Raw genomic sequence first — 17,507 nt, forward strand, 5'->3', positions numbered from 1 at the left:
TAATCTTAACCGTTTTGATTGATTGTATGATAAGAAACAAGTGATTTACCTTAAACATTATTTTCTGAGAAGATTTTGTTTGTGGTAAATTTTTCTTCCTTACAAATATCTAACACTATTTCTTCCTTACAAATTTCTAAATAAGTTTGTAATTTAAACTTATTTAGGAATTATATGTTTTCTTGAAAATAGCCAAAAATAAACTGAAAGATGATGATGATGATGATAATGGTGATTATAATTGTTATAACAAGGCTTTCAGATTGTTTTAACTGCTGATTAATCAATGAAAGGGGTTTTCTGTGTTAATTCAGGAGTAAAACATTTTAAAGCATAATATTAAGTTAAAATAACCTTGCATAAGAGATAGAGTTTGTGATAACATCTTTAACTAGACACACCATTCTTAATTTTGATTTTGATTGTATGCTGCTGCTACTGCTAAGTCGCTTCAGTCGTGTCGGACTCTGTGCGACCCCATAGGCAGCAGCCCACCAGGCTCACCTGTTCCTGGGATTCTCCAGGCAAGAACACTGGAGCGGGTTGCCATTTCCTTCTCCAGTGCATAAAAGTGAAAAATGAAAGTGAAGTCGCTCCGTTGTGTCCGACTCTTCGCGACCCCATGGACTGCAGCCTACCAGGCTCCTCTGTCCATGGGATTTTCCAGGCAAGAGTACTGGCGTGGGGTGCCATTGCCTTCTCCATTGATTGTATGCAGTTATCTGTTAGTCACGATTTGGAAAGATATGAGGGAAAATTGAAGCAAAAATCAGTTAAAAAATATAGCAGCATCAGAAAATTGAAAATGATAAAAATCCTCAAATGCTATACGTGTGATTTTATCATTATATAGCGCCACAGTCTTTTTGGGGGGGATACTTTCAGTTTTTTTTAAACAATACGATAGGACAATAAACCAGAAAGTTTGTGAAATCATTTTAACTTAAAAAAATCTCTTGTTTATGTAAGTGGATTTTTCCATAGGGAGTGTCATTTTTTTAAAAGTGAGGATACTGTTATATTTGTGTATTAAGAAAATACTTTTGTCTCTACCAAATGGCTCATTAGACACAGCTTTCTCTCAGTAGAAAATTATTTTAAAAATCCTGTTGTCAATTGAAATAATACCTTATATTTTGTATTGACTTACGAATACATTTTCTTTCTAAAGACATTTTGGGCAAGCGTTTACTTTAAAGTGATAGAAATCGGCTTTTAAAACACTAGCAGTGTACATTATCATATCTGACCTAAAGCCAGTGTGGTTTCTTAGTTTGTCTATTTTACTAGCAAATGCTATTATTGGTTTGTCTGAAATAATTTATAAAGTACAGAACTCCTGTATATGCTGATCAAAATGCAGCATTTTTTGACCTTATGAAATTTCACACCCCAACAAGTTTTAAAGACATACTGTATGTCACAGTCTGCCAACATCTGCTCCGACACTTCCACTGGCAGAGGCTGAAATAAATGCTACACTCTTGAGGAGAGAGCCTATTTAGTGACTGACAGTCAGCTTATCCATGAAATCAATATTAGTTGGCATCTGTAATCTTGAATAATCAAGTAGTTGTGGATAGTTAAATTAATAAGTGAAGTTATAGACCAGCTCCTTAATTTTGGGAAACATATGAATAACATGGATCTTAAAACAAACAACTGTTTTAAACTGATTGGTTTTAACGCCTGACTTATTGCAGTCATAAGTTTGCAATAATTTGTTTTTGTCAAAGTCGTGTCTGACTCTTTGCAACCCCATGGACTGTAGAGTCCATGGAATTCTCCAGGCCAGAATACTGGAGTGGGTAGCTTTTCCCTTCTCCAGGGGATCTTCCCAATCCAGGGATCGAACCCAGGTCTCCTGCACTGCAGGCAGATTCTTTAGCAGCTGAGCCACAAGGGAAGACCAAGAATACTAGAGTGGGTAGCCTATCCCTTCTCCAGCGGATCTTCCCGACCCAGGAATCTAACCGGGGTCTCCTGCGTTGCAGGCGGATTCTTTACCAACTGAGCTATCAGGGAAGCCTCCTTGCAATAATTACCTGAGATAGTAATGTGTAGTGAAAAGGGCCCTAGCTGAAGAAGTAGTTCAAATTTAAGCTCTACCCAAAACCATGAGTATGACCTTGGGCAGGTCGTTCTCACACTCTCTGGTCTTTAGTCCCTTCATCAGCATGGTGAGGACCCCTGAATGAATTTGTAAGGTCCCCTTTGTCTCTAGCTTTCTGTGATTCTGTGAGGGAAGTTTGAGCAGGCTATTGAAGGGTGAATGGTAGTGAAATTAGTATAAAATAGAGGACAAGAATACTTCAGGCAGAGGGTAACGAGGAATGCTTTCGTGAGGTGTTAAGGAGCAGTAAGAGCAGGGAGAGATACCCAGTAGTCTCCCACTGGTTCTAGCTGTCTTCGACATATGACAGAAAGGTGCCAGGAGTACCGGGTGCCGCACGCTCAGGTTTGTTGGGAGATGTGATATGTACATACGTGTTCCATTCATGGCTACCGTGTGCCCCTATCTTTCTAGATAATTAAAATATGGTACTTCAAGATTAATCTTTGTGAGTTTTAATGGAACTTTACTAAAATAGGCTTTTTATTTGTATGAAAATAATAAAGTAAGAGAACTAGATGGGACTTGATATTGATCTTTCCATTCTTCATTAAGTTTCAGATTCCTTTTCTTCTAGTTTAAAATTTCCCCAAAGATGTCTTTATACTAGTTGTTTCTACTTTTCAGTCCACCACAGTCTAACTTTTTCATTTGCGTGATAAAACCACTTTTAGTAAGTTCTCCAGTGACCCCTTAATTGCTCAGACTAGGAGACATTTTTTTTTTTTAGTTCTTTCCCTGGCTTTACATTTGGGGAACATTTTATAGTTTTGATCTTGGGATGATCTCTCATTGTTTTCTAAGATGCTTTTCTTTCCTGGTTTTCTTGGTTGACTTATTGCATGCATTTGGTTATCGGGCTGGGTTCATTCTCACTTTGTACTCTCTTCCTGGATGGTCACGTTCACATTAGGGTTTCAGTTACTCCTAGTATACAGCTTGCTCTCACACTTATGTATCTTCAGGGCAAGCCTCTTTTCTGAGCATTAGATTGCTGTCTTTACTATATTCAACTGACTGTAGACATCTCTACCTAGATGTTTTTGGAGGCAACAAATCTTAAGCTGAACCAAAGATAATTTGATTAACTTTCCCCCCCGTATTCACTGCCTCAGTTCTGTCTTGAGCAGAAACCTGGGTGTATTTCATGCCTTTTTCCCCCTCGTGTCTTCATCTTACTCCCAATTTATTTCTAATGTTTCTGGTCTTGCTTCTTATTCCTTGAAAGTATTTCCTTCTCTCTCATCTCTAGAATAGGCCCTCATCATCTCTGCTGTACATTTTTACCTATAGATCTCTGCCTGTAGTTTCTACCACTCATGTTCTTCCTTCCCATGAATGTCAAAGTGATCTTTCTAAAATTAAATCCTAACTATGCTGCTAACCTGTGAAAGCCTGGCCCTAGATCTTCATTTTATCCTGCTGGATAAAGTCCAGATTCCTTAATATATCACGCAAAGATCTCATCCTGGCCTCTGCTTTCAGCTCTCTCCTTGTCTGTCTTCTGCTGTCCATTTACACTTTGGCAGTACTGAACTGTTTGTAATTTCCTGTATAAACTATTATAGCATTTCTACTCTGAGCCTTTATGCTGTTCCCTCTGTCTTCTATTTGCTGGAATAATTTTTTTTTTTTTTTGTCCTTTAAGACAATTCAGATTTAAGTCCCCAGCCTCATTCCTTGCTAAATTCTTCCTTTCTATTCTTCACAAAGCTGTTATCTTTTGTTGTTAATCATGTTTCTTGGTTGTCTTGTTCATGTGTATGTCTTATCCAGTAAACTGTGAGTTATTTTAGGGGAAACAGCCTAGTATTATAAGATCTTTATATCTCACATATCTTAGTGCCTATATCTTAGGCACTAATAATGGGTTTTGAATGCATTTCTGAAAATATCTAGTCCAGATTTTTCCTTTTGAGATGAGAAAAAAATGAAGCCTTTGAAAATTCAGTGATTTTTAAAAAAAATTAATTGATTTTAATTGGAGGCTAATTACTTTACAGTATTGTAGTGGTTTTTGCCAAACATCGACATGAATCAGCCACAGGTGCACATGTGTTTCCTCATCCAGAACCCCCCTTCCACCTCCCTCCCCATCCCATCCCCCAGGGTCATCCCAGTGCACTAGCCCTGAGCACCCTGTCTCATGCATCGAACCTGGACTGGCGATCTGCTTCACATATGATAATATACACGTTTCAACGCTGCACTCTCAAATCATCCTATTCTCGCCTTCTCCCACAGAGTCCAAAAGACTGTTCTTTACGTCTGTGTCTCTTTTGCTGTCTTGCATACAGGGTCATTGTTACCTTCTTTCTAAATTCCATATATATGCATAGTATACTGTATGGGTGTTTTTCTTTCTGACTTCTTCACTCTGTATAATGGGGTCCAGTTTCATCCACCTCATTAGAACGGATTCAAATGCATTCTTTTTAATGGCTGAGTAATACTCCATTGTGTATATGTACCACAGCTTTCTTATCCATTCATCTGCTGATGGACATCTAGGTTGCTTCCATGTCCTGGCTGTTGTAAACAGTGCTGCGATGAACATTGGGGTACATGTGTCTCTTTCAATTCTGGTTTCCTCGGTGTGTATGCCCAGCAATGGGATTGCTGGGCTGTATGGCAGTTCTGTTTCCAGTTTTTTAAGGAATTTCCACACAGTTCTCCATAGTGGCTGTATTAGTTTGCATTCCCACCAACAGTGTAAGAGGGTTCCTTTTCCTCCGCACCCTCTCCAGCATTTATTGTTTGTAGACTTTTTGATAGCAGCCATTCTGACTGGTGTGAGATGGCACCTCATTGTGGTTTTGATTTGCATTTCTCTGATAATGAGTGATGTTGAGCATTTTTTCATGTGCTTGTTAGCCATCTGTGTGTCTTCTTTGCAGAAATGTCTGTTTAGTTCTTTGGCCCATTTTTTGATTGGGTTGTTTATTTTTCTGGAATTGAGCTGCAGGAGCTGCTTGTATATTTTTGAGATTAATTCTGTGTCAGTTGCTTCATTTGCTATTATTTTCTTCCATTCTGAAGGCTGTTTTTTCACCTTGCTTATAGTTTCCTTTGTTGTGCAAAAGCTTTTAAGTTTAATTAGGTCCCATTTGTTTATTTTTGCTTTTATTTCCATTACTCTGGGAGGTGGGTCATAGAGGATCCTGCTGTGATTTATGTCAGAGAGTGTTTTGCCTATGTTTTCCTCTAGGAGTTTTATAGTTTCTGGTCTTACTTTAGATCTTTGATCCATTTTGAGTTTATTTTTTGTGTATGGTATTAGAAAGTGTTCTAGTTTCATTCTTTTATAAGTGGTTGACCAGTTTCCCCAGCACCACTTGTTAAAGAGATTGTCTTTTCTCCATTGTATATTCTTGCCTCCTTTGTCAAAGATAAGGTGTCCATAGGTGCGTGGATTTATCTCTGGGTTTTCTAGAAAATTCAGTGATCTTTTTAAGGTTGCTTTACTAGGTGGTGGTAATTAAGTGTGTGTCAGTCACTCAGTTGTGTCCAACTTTTTGTGACCCCATGGACTGTAGCCAGCCAGGCTCTGTCCATGGGATTCTCTGGGCAAGAATACTGAAGTGGGTTGCCATTTCTTTTCCAGGTAGTTAAGCATCAAGATTAAAATTCATATTTCTCTGCTGTCACTTAAGTGTTATCTCCCACTCCGTGCTACCCCAGTTCAGTTCAGTCGCTCAGTCATGTCCGACTCTTTGCAACCCCATGGACTGCAGCACACCAGGCTTTCCTGGCCATGGGTTGTTCCTCCAACCCCTCTTCCATTTCCCACCTCCGTTCTGTGACATTTTCCCTACCTAGAGCTTTGAGATCTGATTTTGGGTCAGAATTCCAACTGTTAAATTGCTAGATATCCTTTGGCATGCATAATGTAACTTCTCCAAGGCCTATAAAATGTGGATAACAGTATTTGACCTTTATCCCTTTTTGGATGGATCAAATATGAACTATATTGGAAATTTTCTTCTAAATATAATACTGTAGAAATGTAAGTAAAATAATATTTTCTCCAAGAAAACTGTATCCTATCAGAAATATGGTTAGGTAAATTACTAACTCCCAGTATTCAAAACACCAAGATCATGGCACCTGGTCCCATCACTTTATGGTAAACAGAAGGGGAAAAAGTGGAAGCAGTAACAGATTTTATTTTGGGGGGCTCCAAAATCAAATCATTACATACAGTGACTGCAGCCATGAAATTAAAAAACACTTGCTCCTTGGAAGGAAAGCTATGACAAACCTAGACAGCATATTCAAAAGCAGAGACATCACTTTGCCAACAAAGGTCCGTATAGTCAAAGCTGTTTTTCCAATAGTCATGCACAGATGTGAGAGCTGGACCATAAAGAAGGCTGAGTGCCAAAGAATTGATGCTTTCAACTTGTGGTATTGGAGAAGACTCTGAGAGTCCTTGGAAAGCAAGGAGATCAAACCAGTCAACCCTAAAAGAAAATAACCCTCAGTATTCACTGGAAGGACGGTTGCTGAAGCTGAAGCTCCAATACTTTTGCCATCTGATGCGATGAGCTGACTCATTGGAAAAGACTCTAATGCTGGGAACAATTGAAAGCAAAAGAAGGGGTAGCAGAGGATGAGATGGTTACATAGCATCACTGACTCAATGGACCTGAATCTGAACAAACTCTGGGAGATAGTGGAGGACAGGGAAGCCTGGCCTGCTGCAGTCCACGGAGTTGCACAAGAGTCAGACACTACTTAGCAACTGAACAACAGTAGCAAATTACTAATTATAGATTGAAATTTATCTTTGCATAGGAAACATTGCATTTTGACTGAAAAATAATATAGGATACATACAAGACTTGTTGCAAAGCTCTTTTCAAAGTACATTGAGCACAATAGCTTGTCTACCCAGATAGTAGTCGTGATTCCTGACATGTTGACAGTTATTAGCTCAACTCAAAAGTGGATGCAGTTGCTTAGTGGAGAACTTGAACATTGCCCATGTCTTGAGACTGATCATACTTTTGACCTAGTCCTTCCTCCTCACCATGGTGGGAAGGGAAAAGTGCCAGCCTGTGTCCCCAGGAGTATCTACTAGAATTCTGCCTTATTCTGTGATGCAGATACTGGCCCACTCTGACAATATCCCTTTCCTCTCTGAAACTTTTCTTCTGTCTCTTTTAGAAAAAGAAATTGGTCAGCATTTCTTAGGCCAATTTTAGAAGTGCAATGACCTGTTTACTCACTAACCTAATCTATTTCTGCTGCTTGAAAGAAAGTAAGGGTGTTAGGGGACTTACAGACTCTGAGATTTTAAATAAATGTGTAGAAAAATCAATTGATTCCTACTAATGCTTTCATTGTGTTTGTTCATGGGGATAAAGACTTAGCTTATGACTTGATTCTTAGTCTTATATATGATAAAAAATTGTCTGTAGAAAGCAACTCTAACCCTATAATATATAAATACACAAGGATTATTGGAGATAAGAAAATTAATGCTGTAGAAGTTGAGAGACTAGATAGAAGTAAGGGAGGATGACTAGAAAAGAGCTTATGCATAAGGCAAAGTTAACATGCGCCTAGAAGGACAGGTGATATTTAGGTTTTTGGAAGGAAGAAGGCTTTCTCAGTGAGGTTAACAACCTAAGCAAAAGTGGAGTCTGGAATTAAAGAGTAGCTTGTTTGTAAATAGTGTAAACAATATGCTAGATGGATAGAAAGTTTTTATTGAAGGAAAAAACTCTTAAGGTTGGATAAGCTATAATCAGACTGTGAAAGATCTTGAATATCTGTTTGATTTTTTAATGGAAACCCATTGGAAACCATTGGAGGCTTGAGCATTGAGCATTAGGTATCCATATCAGTATTTGAGTTAAAAAGAACCTATATGGGGTTCAGGATTGGGAACTCATGTACACCCGTGGCAGATTCATGTTGATGTATGGCAAAACCAATACAGTATTGTAAAGTAAAATAAGGTAAAATTAAAAAAAAAAAATTCTAGTCAAGAAAATGAGAAGACAAGTCACAGACAGGGAGAAAATATTTGCCAAAGATATTACCTGGTATAGAACTGTTAGAGAACACTCAACAATAAAAGAATAAACTACCTGATTTAAAAAAAAAAAAAAAAGAACCTGTATGGTTACAGTTCTCTTCCTCTTCTGCATAGTCCTCTTCCTCTTCCCACCATACGTGAGCCAGTCAGCAAGGCACTTACATGTTTTCCGTACTTTTCAGTCGTAACTGCTGCCTTCCTAGTCCAGTTGGATTATTATGATCATAATGATTATCTCTTGCCTTCAAGTATTCTCTGGAGTATTTGGAAGCAATACATAGGATCTTCAAAAAGAATCTTCTTTGGCAAATGCCATTTTGCTCAGGAGAATCTTAAGTTCTCTCCATTTTCACAAGAGGAAGATGAATTTTTTTCTTATTTATGTTTATACGTGTATATGTAAGTATTCCTGTTTTTCTTCTATTACTCCTCAATGTTCCACATGTTTTTTGGAAACAAATTAGTAGATTTTATTAAGTTCAACTGGATGTGAAATTCCTAATCCTGTTTTTGTTTTGAGTGATTTTTTAGACTATTTTGTGTTCTTGATCACTGGAAGACTTGTTTTCTCTGATTGTGTTCAGATTTTTAAGAAAATAGAAAGTTATATCTGGTACTTGGATTATCTATCTCTCTATGAGGAATGCCTTGAAAGAAAGTGAAAGTCACTCAGTCGTGTCCAGCTCTTTGGGACCTCATGGACTATATAGTCCATGGAATTCTCCAGACAAGACTACTGGAGCTAGTATCTGTTTCCTTCTCCAGGGGACCTTCCCAACCCGGTGATTGAACCTAGGTCTCCTGTATTGCAAGTGGATTCTTTACTGTCTGAGACATCAGGGAAGCCCAAGAATGTTGGAGTGTGTAGCCTATCCCTTCTCCAGCAGATCTTCCTGACCCAGGACTTGAACCAGGGTCTCCTGCATTGCAGGCAGATTCTTTTACCAACTGAGCTACCAGGGAAACCTGGTATGACTTACTTAAAAATTAATTACTGTAAATTTAATAAAAATTTCTTCCTGTCTTTCATTTTTATGAATACTGTATTCATATATTTACAAACATTAACCCGTAAACCAAGTTTAGAATTAGGAATGTCAAGAACCTTTTTAAAAAATCACTTTAAAAGGATATAGTTTTTAGAAAAATTTGAAGAATAATAATGCCATATTTAGTCACATATTTCCTCCTCCTCATTGAAATCACACTTCAATCTGATTTTAAAAAATTTTCCACAGAATTTCTACTCTTTCGTTCTTTTTTCTACACTGTACAACAAATGTGCACAAAAGAAAATGTGTAATTCCATTTTAATGGATGTGATTGTGGCAGTTTAGAATGTCAAATCCAGCTCCTGACATATGAGAACTGTCTGTATCACTGAAATATCTCATCAGTTATATGTCCTTTATAAATGTAAATTTGTGTATCATTTGAGCTTCCTGTTAAATAATCTCATGATTTTACTACTTCCTTCATTATAATACTGCAGGTGAACTGCTCAGAGTTTGCTTAGAGCATGTGTTTTTCCTGGTAGCAGCTCTCATGATTTCTCACTCCTCTTTTCTGATTTAATCTGGGGCTTCTCTGGTGGCTCAGAGGGTAAAGTGTCTGCCTGCAATGCAGGAGACCTAGGTTTGATCCCTGGGTCAGGAAGATCCCCTGGAGAAGGAAATGGCAACCCACTCCAGTATTCTTGCTTGGAGAATCCCATGGATGGAGGAGCCTGGTGTAAGGGTCACAAACAGTTGGACACGACTGAGCAACTTCACTTTGAGAGCTAATCTATTTAGTTGTAGTCTTTACCTTCTCAGTTTCATTCATCAGAATATAACTTAGTATGGGGTCTTATGTAGAATCGAGGGAAATGATAAACTTCCACAGCATAATCACTGTGTATACTCATTTAAAAAATGTCCTCCAGTGTTTATTATAAGATCTGATATGTTAGAAGATCACAGGACTTGGAATCAGAAGACCTAAGTTTGAGTCTTGATTCTGCTGTTTTACTAACTCTGTGACCTTGGGCACATCACAAAACTCTCCTGATCTTCATTTTTCTCAGCTTTAAACATGAGGTTATATGCTGTTCAGGATTAGGGTGGGGTTAAATGAGATGATATATGTGACAACACTTTGTAAATTATAAATGCTAAAATAAAAATAAAAGTAATAACATAAGATAGAAAGAATATGCTCAGTAATATTTGCTTCACTTCAGTCGCTCAGTCATGTCCGACTCTTTGTGACCTCATGAACCGCAGCACACCAGGCCTCCCTGTCCATCACCAATTCCCGGAGTCCACCCAAACCCATGTCCGTTGAGTCAGTGATGCCATCCAACCATCTCATCCTCTGTCATCCCCTTCTCCTCCTGCCCTTAATCCCTCCCAGCATCAGGGTCTTTTCAAATGAGTCAACTCTTCTCATCAGGTGGCCAAAGGATTGGAGTTTCAGCTTCAACATCAGTCCTTCCAGTGAACACCCAGGACTGATCTCCTTTAGGATGGACTGGTTGGATCTCCTTGCAGTCCAAGGGACTCTCAAGAATCTTCTCCAACACCACAGTTCAAAAGCATCAATTCTTCGGCCATCAGCTTTCTTTATAGTCCAACTCTCACATCCATACAAGACCACTGGAAAAACCATAGCCTTGACTAGACAGACCTTTGTTGACAAAGTGATGTCTCTGTTTTTTAGTATGCTGTCTAGGTTGGTCATAGCTTTCCTTCCAAAGAGTAAGCGTCTTTTAATTTCATGGCTGCAATCACCATCTGCAGTTATTTGCTTAATTGAGTTAAATGGCAGCCATTCCCCCCTTTCCAGTTAAATTATATTGGAGTAAGGTGGAAACTACTCTATTGGGTTTTCTTTAAAGATGTTGCAAGTTTTAAGTAGAACCTATGTACAACTAGCATCACTGACTCAATGGACATGAATCTGAGCAAACTCCAGGAGATAGTGAAGGACAGGGAAGCCTGGCATGCTGCAGTCCATGCGGTCTCAAAGAGTTGAACATGGCTTAGCAACTGAACATACACATCTACAATAAGATTGAAATTGAGAATGACTCCTCTTATTTGGTTTTGGGGAAAAGTCTCAATTGTATTTAATGCCAAGGAGTTTGTCTGTAGAGATTGGTCTGTCTTATAACTAAATAACATGTGCTAGACCCCTGAACCATGCACATGGTCTCCTTCTGGAAAATGAAGAACATCACTGCAGCTGAAAAGGCAGCACCACTGGACTGACCTCAGAGGACCTGGCTGCAGACCAAATTCTTTAATTAGAAGGTCTAGTCAGAATTGTTTTGTTTCTTTAATAAAGATAGTAACATCCCCAAATGTCTTTCTGACTGTTCTAAGAGGATCCTTTGGTTACTATTCAGTGGGGGAAATTTTCACATTAATTTGGTTCTTCCGTTAGATAATTACTTTTTTGTAAGATGGAGTGTGCAGTGACACTTGTTTTTAATGGAAGGTAGTCAAGGAGTGGTCACCTTCAATAGCCTGTATCAATGTGAGGACATCAAAGAGGTCCCAGGGGAACCAAGTTTCCTTCCTCCCTTCCTGCATCCTTTTCTTTTCCCCCTCCTCCCTTCTCTTCTTCCTCTTTCTCTCTGCCTTGCTCTTTTCCTCCTTCCCTCCTTCCTTCTCTCATTCAACTTCCTCTTAGGTCAGCAGTCAACTCTTGCTTATCCAGAGATACTTGTGTGAAAAATACTATGTGTGCAATAATTTTCACTGAATTGTTCTTACGTACTATTTCCTCTGTCTCCTTTTTTTACTTCCTTTTCTCATCTTTTTACGTAGCAGCGTCACACACTTGTTCTGTTTTGTGATTTCCTACTTTGTTTGCATATGATTTAAAGTAACACAACTCGGATACATAGGCGTTATCACTTAATATTTAAACATATTTTTAGGAAATCTAAGTTCAAATGAATATTTAGAAAGTTTTTATTGAGGGTTTATTGTGTTCTCAACATTGTACCAGGTAGTGAGGGAAAAGAGAAGGAAAAAAGGAAGGAAACCAACCTTTCTTTGAGCCTTACTATGTGCCAGGCCCTTTCACATATGTTATCTCATTTAATCTTCACAACAACATTCTGAGGTAAGTATCATGTTCTCCATTTTAAAGAGACTGAGAGATTATGTGACCTAACTGGCAAGTGGCAGAGCCAGAATTTCAGCCCATGCCTAACAGAATGCTAACCTTGAAGTCTGCGTTCCTTTCACTCATCCACAGATATAGCCCTTGGATTTGAAGAATTTATAATCTGCTAGCAAAATATGCCACAAACCCTTGGAATTAGTATTTTTTGAGATTGGTATTTTGACGGTTCAGTTCTGAAGTAGGTTTATAATTAATATATTCAGTAAGAGTTTTAGGAAAAGGAGGTATCATTGAGGAGTAGATCATCAAGAAAAGCTTCGTTGGAAATTGAGATTGTTTGGAAAAATAGTAAGATTTCAAAAGATGACATATATTCCAGGTAACAGATCACCATAATTTGAAAAAATTATTTCTGAGAAACTTTGGTTGCATCTCTTATTGTTAATTTAAATGGGTTTGAAATCCTCAGAATATGGATGAAACCTCCAGATGGTGTGTTATTTCTTTGTCCCTGTATAGACTGAAAGATATCGAAGGAGAAAGAAACACAAGTGATAGGAATAAACACGGCACCTGAAATATCTAGCAGACTGCCGTCACCGTACCAGACGCTCTGTGTGGTTTCTCAGTGCCAGGGTTAGGCGTCATGTCCCGTTTGCCGCCTTGGCTTTTACATGGAGTTTCTGTCGTCACATTGCTATTCATCTTCTCTCCTAGTAGAACATAAAATTATTTTACTGATGCAAATAAATAATTCTATTTTAAAATACCATCTTAAAGTCAATATTTTTTCTTTAGCCGAAAATATTTTGAACTGCAGGTTTTAGCTCGGAAAGGGGCACACCATCTGTTTACTGTTGTTTAACCTGACTGACTTTAGGTAGGAGAGCCGAGGTGGTGTGACTGGGGAGTGAATAGTGGGTGTCGGGTATGAGGACCACCACCTGCAGCCTGTGTATGATAAGCAGCTACGACGGGGTTTTGCGTAGTTTTTAATATTAAGTTAATTACTGTTAGGTCAGTATACTTCCGTTTTTCAGCTATAGTTTTGCTAAGTGCGTAACACTCAGGTAGCCTTCGGTGCTAAGGATCCTTGTACTGTTGGTTTCTCTTATTACTGATCCTGGAATTTTCCTCTGTGATACCGTTCCATATCTGAAGAGTGACAGTAATCCTTTTTATACACTTTTCTGTGTATACTCATTTATGGCCTAATCAAATCTATAGATTGTTTTTGGTTAAGTTAAATATAGATAAAACCTACCTGATTTACATGTTTAATATTTATTTTTAAACTTAGTTTCTTTTCTAGAAAGTAGAGGCTTATTTGTAATTACTTTCTAAAATTTTAAATTAGGGAATACCCTGGCAGTCCAGTGGTTAGGACTCTGTTCTTTCACTGCTGAGGGCTCAAGTCAAATCCCTAGTCAGGGAACTAAGATCCCACCAGCCATGCACGGCAGCCAAAAAAAAAAAAAAAAAATCCCCCAAAATTGTAAATTAAAAAATGATTATATGCCCATTACTTGCTCCTTTAATCCCATCTTACTTATAATTGGGCTTCCCAGGTGGCTCACTGGTAAAGAATCTACTTCCCTACTTATAATTAATACATGTGAAATTAATAGAGACTTAAGGAAGTAAGAGGAAGAGAAGTAACATTGTTTAAGCTCCTATGTATATGGTGCCTTATTTACAGCAACATGACAAGAAAAACATGAGATAAATATTACCTTTAAAAAAAAAAACTAGTAAAGCTGGGGCCTTGAGAGATTAAGAAATTTTCCTAGACTCTCAAAGCAAGTACTTGGGAAAACTAACAATGATTTGGACCGGACTGTCTAATATCTGGGGCTTCCACAGTGGCTCAGTGGTAAAGAATCCGGCTGCAACGTGGGTTCGATCCCTGGGTCAGGAAGATCCCCTGGAGAAGGAAATGGCTAACCACTCCAGTATTGTTGCCTGGAAATTCCCATGGACAGAGGAGCCTAGCGGGTCACAGTCCATAGGCTTGCCAAGAATCGGACACATCTGAAGCAACTGAACAAGCATGCATTTCTCACACCTGGCTTGAGTGTATTTAATCATAAATGGAGTTCAGAGATAACTCTTCTTCAAGTAATGCTTATTCAGCACCACAGAAACTTTGTGGTATGTCAAGTATTATTAACAGTAGGTTAGTAGCAGACTCTTGTTTTTGAGAGGTATATTGTATGTAACCTTGATACTTATTTATGCTTTAGCAGAGGGACAAGCATGGAGGTGGTAGCCAGGTGGCTGGCTATTTGATAGAAATTTATTTGATAGAAATTTATTATGTAATATTGGGCCAGTCACTTCACCATCCCTGGTGTTTTATTATCTGTGATATGAAGGAGTTGGCATGAAGAATCTCCAAAGTCTTCTAGAAGTCAATGATTTGCCTATGAGCCACAGACAATAATTTCTTAGAACATTCAGTCTTTTGAGAATTAATGCAAATAATAATTTACCACTCATTGAGCATCTGTGAGCTATGCATTTTGTATGTGTATTATTAGTCACGCTGATATTTTTGCAGGATACGTAATGTCTCTTTTATAGCTGGGGAAACTGGGCCCATAGAATGGCCCATGGTCATGCATTTGATGAACTTTGGGACTTAAAGCAAACCCCACAGCTTTCAGGGGTCAAGGCCAATGCTTTTTACACATCACTGCTTAACTAAAGTTATCTCTGGCTGCTGTAGGGTCTTGAGGTAAAACGTTTTCTAGCATAGGAAACATAGGCAGAAGGTGTGGGCTTTCCTTGCCTCTAGATTATATGTCAGTGTCATGGATCAAGTCTTGTCATTTTCAACTAGTTTGTGAAAATATGTTTCAGAGCTTTTGGATGTTCCCATTTAGGGAAACTGAAGCTAAATGCAGAAAATTTACTTTAATAAGTGAAGATTTCAGCCTTTCTCTTCTATCAAAGAAGGTATAAGAGTTTTAGAGACAGAATCATCTGGATATTAGTATGAATTATATGATCATTGTGTTTTTAATAAGTTAGGCTTGAGGGACACATTTTTTTTAAATCTTGCAGCAACTATGTACTGAATCACTGCCTTTCTGTTTTTTTCCCCTATATTTTTGTTATTTTAAACCTTTTGTTATATTTTGAGTAAAGTTAAATGAGGCTCAAGGCCACAGTGAGGGGAAGGACCTTTAAGCCTTGGAATTTAGGAAGGATAGAGAAGCATTCTTTCGGGTTGGAAATAATACATAATCAAGCAGATGCTAATGAAAAAATGAAATGCAGAGAATGAAAAAAGAGGCAAGGGTGCCTGTTTGAAAGTTTTATGGAGGAGAGTACATTGCCCCTTTATTACAATAATGTTTCTGCACTATAATAAGGTCTTTCATTGCAAGTTCAGCTTTTTTCATTCATTTGTTTTGTGCTCTGCTTCCTGTTACTAATTGTCAGCACAATGGTCTTCCAGCTATGAAGTCTCAGTGTCCTTTTGGACCAATTTGTCATTGTCTTTCTCCCTCACCCCCAACCCGTGCACTATTACTATGGTTGCATTTTTAGACATTTTTTATGTTTTAAAATGGCAATGCTTTTGAAACATGCCAGAATAGTTCATGCTAATTGAATCATCCATCCAGCAACAGTTATTGCTTCCAAAAGCACACTGATAAAGTTTCTTTCTCTATATGATATTCTTATAAAGTAATTAAAATGTATGACTTTCTTCATAGCACTATTTCATATGAATTGTTTCCTTTGAGCTTTACAGTTGTGCTATGGAAATAGGATATTTTGTTAAAATATTTTTGTTAAACTATATTATTTACAGTTCTGCTGTTACCTCCTAAATTCTTTGGGATTTCTGTGCCTTTAGGAACTTATATTTCTGTTGTATTCCTTCTAATGGCTCTGTACTCTAATAGATAGATTATCTTATCATTAAGGAATCAACAAGATTGACTTAGATTGACAAACCTGAACAAGTTCCCATTCCAGCAACTCTAGTTACATGTTAATTTGTGTTAGTTTTAATATTTGGGCCAATAAGTATTTCAAATGTGCTCTCAGCTTTGTATCAGCAATCTAATATTGACAGAAAGACACTTTTTCCAATGAAAGTTTGGTCAGTTTTCTCTAAAACTGTGTCAGTATTCTGCATGTCACCTGTTTCTGTCACTTTAGTATTGCAGAAAACTTGAAAATAAAATATAAATAAATCTGGTTATAAATAAAAAATAAAACATTTCTTCCTCTCTTGTAAGAAGCTAACATTCCTAAAGCAGTATGTGACATACAAGAAAATCCAAAAACTTAGAGCTAGAAATCTGGATTTAGAGACTCGGCTCTACAACCTTAATGACTTGATGATTTTGAACAATCTTCATTTTCTTATTTGAGAAATCAGACAATCTTCATTTTCTTATTTGTGAAATGGAAATGATGAAAATAGTTTAGAACTTTATCAGGAGAATTAAGTGAGAAATCATAATGTAATATCTTAATCTTATGGTTAAGCTGCTAATAACATGTTAAAATAAAGACTTAGTAGTTAATTATTGAAAAAGAATGAATTTTGGAGAAATATATAATGGAAAACAGTTTTCCTATTGACTTAAATTGGCAAAGATAAAAGTTTTTTCAATTCTGCTAGAGATGAATGAGCTGATTCTTCCAACATATGCTGTTCCTTTGGCTTACCAGTTAAACTAGATTATAAATTAAGTATTTTTATACTGCTGCAAGGACTTCCCTGGTGGCTCTGACGGTAAAGCATCTGCCTCCAATGCGGGAGACCCAGGTTTGATCCCTGGGTCGGGAAGATCCCATGGAGAAGGAAATGGCAACTCACTCCAGTATTCTTGCATGGAGAATTCCATGGATGGAGGAGCCTGCCAGGCTACAGTCCATGGGGTTGCAAAGAGTTGGACACTACAGAGTGACTTTACTATACTGCTGCAAATACTCAGAGACTTGTTTGTGGTTGCGGTTTAAGCTTTTTAAATAAAAGTTTGAGTAAGACTAATCAGGCTGATAGTATGTAGGACAACTCAGACAGGAGAGAAGACTGGAGAAAGGGAGACCATCTGGGAAACCGCATTAGGGTCCAGATTTTGGTAAATTCTCTGGTTGGATATAGCAGTGAAAAGAAGGGATGGGGTTCAAAAGACAGTATAAAAGAACTGTTTCAGTGTGTGTTGTAGGCTTAGCCATGGGTTGAAAGACAGTCAAAGATGACTG

General features: G+C 37.9%; 1 protein-coding gene across 5 annotated transcripts in view; it reads left to right on the forward strand.

Annotated features, from left to right (window-relative positions):
- AKT3 (AKT serine/threonine kinase 3) overlaps positions 1-17,507 on the forward strand; it is a 281,577-nt gene that overhangs the window by 135,589 nt on the left and 128,481 nt on the right. Inside the window, exon 2 of one of the 5 annotated variants that reach the window (XM_060396455.1) lies at positions 12,156-12,272. The exons of the other annotated variants lie outside the window; for them this stretch is intronic. The gene's annotated coding sequence lies outside the window, so the exon portion shown is untranslated. The remainder of the gene's footprint in view (positions 1-12,155; positions 12,273-17,507) is intronic. 5 annotated transcript variants of the gene reach the window in all.

The sequence above is a fragment of the Ovis aries genome, chromosome 12, assembly GCF_016772045.2.
Source record: "Ovis aries strain OAR_USU_Benz2616 breed Rambouillet chromosome 12, ARS-UI_Ramb_v3.0, whole genome shotgun sequence".
NCBI lineage: Eukaryota > Metazoa > Chordata > Mammalia > Artiodactyla > Bovidae > Ovis > Ovis aries.